Source organism: Triticum urartu, chromosome 1 (assembly GCF_003073215.2).
Source record: "Triticum urartu cultivar G1812 chromosome 1, Tu2.1, whole genome shotgun sequence".
NCBI classification, from domain to species: domain Eukaryota; kingdom Viridiplantae; phylum Streptophyta; class Magnoliopsida; order Poales; family Poaceae; genus Triticum; species Triticum urartu.
The window spans coordinates 59,275,737-59,280,571 of record NC_053022.1 but is presented as its reverse complement, the minus strand read 5'-3'; the positions used below and the strand labels follow the sequence as shown (position 1 = coordinate 59,280,571).

General features: G+C 48.4%; 1 pseudogene; it reads left to right on the top strand.

Annotated features, from left to right (window-relative positions):
- The first annotated feature begins 1,597 nt into the window (after positions 1-1,597).
- On the top strand, positions 1,598-4,513 carry LOC125532706 (annotated as a pseudogene).
- Positions 4,514-4,835: the final 322 nt, after the last annotated feature.

Here is a 4,835-nt window from a genome sequence, read left to right as displayed (position 1 = left end):
ATCATACTCTATACTTACCGCTGAACAAACTAAATCTAGGTCACTGCCGATTACAAAAGAAGTTAGTACTATAGTAAGCGCTTCTATACTCTAATTCTGGATACTGTTGCTATGCACGGTACCATTTGGAGACCCTAGTGCTAAACTGGTATTGAGATCACATGGCTATTCTCGGTACCATTTCGACAACTACACTGAACCCTGACCAATGCCCTGTCTTTCTGGATGTTGAACTGCACTGAAGCAGAGTGCTCTTTACCAAGAAACTTTATTCAAAAGAATCCAAAATTCCGGTGACTTCCGTGAGGACCGACATATTTACATTCAGTGAAAAAATAGTGACACCTCAACTCGATCCAAAAGGAAATAAGAGTTTAATTGTTTTGGCCAAATTCCTCAAAAAGTGATTGAATTTCTGTCAAATCCAGAAAACAGAACTGGCCCTTTTCGCTGAACTGGAAACCAAACATCGGTGTTTCCTAAATTTGGCCAAACCAAAGTTTAAGAATCCTTTCCCCTTTCCCCTAAGTTTCAACAAAGTACAATAAATGGCAGACATGGTAATTAAAACCTTGATGGAATAGGTCTCACAAACATGGAAGTGCATCTCAAAAATGAGGTACGGATAGGAGAAATAATTGGCACTACTGGAGACTTAACATTATTTATTGCCTATGGGGATATAGCATTAATAAGTCTCAGGTGAATGCGTCATTCTGAATAAAAAAAAGGTACACCATTTCCATTTTCATAGAAATAGTATTTTGAAGGCAATAGAAGTGTGCCAACAATAAGCTCACCATGATTTGTGTACGAATTATGTGATGAAACAGGGGAAGACTTTTTTTTACCAACGTGAGCCAGCATGATTCTCTGAAATTTATGGCACCGTATAACACAGGGATTAATTATGTCCAGCTAAGGGAGCCAACAGTGCAAGGTATAAGATGGATTCTGCATAAGGAAACGCCCAAAACTTTCTAGTAGTTAGAATTGAAGGAAAAATCAATGTGAACATGGCATATCTGATGCTCTGCACCATCTCACTGCTGTAGGCTAGCAAATCTACTGACTACTGCACGTGCACATATTTTGTACCTACAAATATGGGTGCATGTTCATTTGATTATGCTAGTTTTCTTAATTGACTGCAAAACCATATACATAGAAAACATACCTTGGAAACGGAGTTGGTTCAGTGCATATATGGCACCTGTATATGTTTCCCTCTTTTAGTAATTTTCTCCAGCATATTTGGCATCCCATGTACCACCAGTCGGTAGTTGAGATAACCTCAGTGATTCTTATCTTCGAGCTTATAATATTGAGTCTGTGATGTAATGGAACTATAAGTTAGAGGCGCGCATGTAAACGAAGGCATTGATAGTGTAAGGTGGGTATTGGCTTTACTGGGGTCAACAGCTGCCAAAGCTGCAACAGTCGATTCAGTTGCCTGCCGTTGGCCCTGTCCCATATTTCGCAGCTCAATTTGGTAAGACATGCCACTTGTTCTGCATATGGGTTGCCATAAGCAATCAGTGGATACAAATAAACAAAGTCATAATTAGATCCAAAATATGGACAGTACCTTGCGACCATGGCCTTCATCTCAGGGATGTTAACATTGATGTGCCACCTGGGTGATGAGGTGTTTTTAAAAGCCAGTGTGCCTGTAGATTTCAATTAATTATGTATTCTAAGAACTCGTCTTGTTGTTGCAAAAGGAAGATCAACTATCAAAAAGGGAAGCACAAAATATCATTGCCTGCATAATGGTCCACCATCACTCCGACAAAAGTAACACGACAGGTTCAGTTTTGGACCATTCACACAATGTATCGCCATCAAATGATCCCACAAATTCCCCCCAAAGCGCCGCAATTGTGGACTTTCTGCAGAAAAGACGTGTTCATTTGAGAATTCATTATGTTTCATCGAAGAAACAAATAAAGAAGTATGAAAAAATCACATACTGTCCATCTGTAATGTAAATTTGATGCCTTGACTCATGAACAGAGCCAATAGGAGGTAAAACATATGTTACCCTAGTGATTAGTGCAGCCATGTCTGAAAAAAATAAAGATAAACATAATGTTCAGAACCGTCATGAATAGCGAGAGAAATAGAAAATAGGGAAATTCATCGGGTCGGGAACAACTGGCTCGGCCAATGTCTTATGAATGAAGCTAATTCTGTACGGATGATCAACTGCTCTGTATTTGTGTCTGACTCTAAATATTTGGTAGCCTTCAATTGTATAGATGACCACTTCATGGAATGTATCTTTAAACATAGCCATTTTATCCTTTGGTGTCGATCCTTCTGCTTTACCCCCCGTGCAAATAAAGGAAATCTAAAGTGTACCGATGGATAGAGCAAATCTTGTGACAGAAAAATCAGAACCGTTCTTACTTTGGAATTGATCATGATGAAGTTCAGACCATACAGCTTCAATGTTCCCATATTGAAACAGTGAACTTGAAATCAAACGTGTGTCTTTCCAGATTTCTTAACATGGGGCCCTCCATCAGAGGCAACCTAATGATGGTACACTGGATTATGAAATGAATGGTTATAGATATGCTACCAAAATTTAAGCAGTATAACCTTTTTTGACAGTTAAAGGCTAGTTGATATAGAAATAAAGAGAACTAACTGAATGGCAGTGTGTTAGTCAATTTCTTCGCTGATTCTACGGTTCCGAATTTGAAAAGAATTCCAACGCCAGCATGTCAATCTATTTTTTCGCACATTCTAATGGAGGGAGAAATAGGATAGACAAATTTGATGGATGACATAATGGAGAAAGAACAAAAGTAGTGTATTAAGGAGGGGTGGACGGGGGGAGAAATAGGGTGGCCTCACCTAGTCAGAAGTGCCCGTGTAGAGGTGGAAACTCAACCTGCATCGCCATCATGTGCCGCGCGCCATCAGCGTCAGCTATTCCCCGTCGCCCTGCAGTAGCTTGTGGCCAGAATTTGTGGTTGCAGACCTCCGTGGCCGAGGGGAGGTGAAGGTGGTAGTGGTAGTGTTGGTGGAGGAGGCGAGCAGTCAGCGGCAAAAGGGCGTGCTCGAGTGGCGAGGTCGCTGGAGAGGCGGCTGTGGGGCTGCAGCGAGGCAGAGGGGGCGTCGCCGCTCCTGCCGCCGTCCCCCGAGAGGGATTTCTTTTTGAGTTAAAAGCACCGGGAGTCTTACAACTTGCGCTGAACGTGGTGGTTTGCATTTTGACCCTATCCAGTCCTTAAACTTACATCAAATGTGCAAATTTGGTTCTGTCCAATGACAAAGCGACATGTGGACGCGTGAGTGCCGACCCGGTCAGCGCACGGCATTTTGCAAAGAGGCCCCTACCTTTGGTTTGAATCTACTCGCAGGACACGAAAACACCTGAATTAATTTTCAAAGGAGACCGTCGTGGCCGCGCCCGCGATCTCCAAGGACTTCATCGACTTCGAGTTCAGCCTTGGCGGGGGCGGCTGCACCACCAGCATGCTCCCCGCGGACGAGCTCTTCGCTGACGGGAAGCTGCTACCGCTCCGCCGGGCTGATGCTTCTGCCGCGGCTGCGCCAGAGCCGGAGCCTGCCGCCGCGCCACCTCCGCCGCGGCTAGAGGCAATGCCGGCGTCCCCGGAGCCGATCAAGCCGATCCGCGGCGGCGCGGCGGCTGGCGCTGCCGACCAGCACGTGTTCTCGCCCAAGGCGCCCAGCTGCTCGAGCCGGTGGCACGAGCTGCTCGGGCTCAAGAGGGTGGCCGCCGCCCAGAGCCCGAGGACGCCTTCGCAGTCGCAGTCGCAGTCGCCGTCACCAGCGGCCGCATTGGCGAAGACTCCCGGGAGAATGTCGACGGGCACCGCGTCGGACCTCGCCTCGGCGCCGCTTCTCCGCGACAGCTCCGACTCGGAGGCCTCGCTCTCGCTCGCCTCCTCCCGCTTCTCGCGCTCCTCCTCCTCGTCCTCCTCCGGCCACGACCACGACGACGTCAACCCGCGCTTCTCCCTCGACTCCGCCGCCGACCCCAACCCTCCGCGCCTCCGCCTCGTCCGCTCCTCCCACCGTCACTCCACCGCCAGCCGCGCGGCCGTCGCCGCCCAGGCAGGACGCGTCGAGGTGCCTCTCCGTGGACTCCCCGCGCATGAACTCCTTGGGCAAGATCGTGTTCCAGCAGGGCCTGGAGCGCAACTGCAGCTCCCCATGCAGCCTCCACGCCGCGGCCAGGTCGCGGTCCATGGCCTGCGCCGTCAACCGGTCCTACTCGTCCGGCGTCCACGTGGCCCCCGTGGTGCTTAACGTGCCAGTCTGCTCGCGGCCGGTCTTCGGGTTCTTCAAGGACAAGAAAGAGTCGGCGGCCAGCAAGGACTCATCCTCATCGAGGTCGTCGTCCCGGTCGTCGACCCTGGGCCGGAAGACGACGCCGCAGCGGTGGAGCGGCGAGCAGGCCCTGCGGGTGATCCGTCCGGTTGAAGATACGGCGGGCGATCGAGCGCTTGGTCGTGCATGGAAAGCGACGAGCTAGGCTAGGGACGCAATGATGGATGCATAGCGCTTTGTTAGGTTTTTAGCTGATTTGGTTTGTTCTTTGGGGTGCTGATGAGAAGGTCTAATCAATTGACTGTTCTTCCTTTTCTTTTCTCTCTTGACTGTAAATTTGGAGATTTGCTCTTCTTCTCAATCCTCAAGGCCGTTGTAGCTAGCGCATCTGATTCTGATTTGGTTGTTTGCAAGAAAGAAGATCACAAGATGTTGTTCTGTCAACTTGATTCAAATGAGCAAATGATTCACACTCTTGTCATTGTTCAAATCCGCAAATGCATTGCTCTGTCGATCGATCGAGCTGG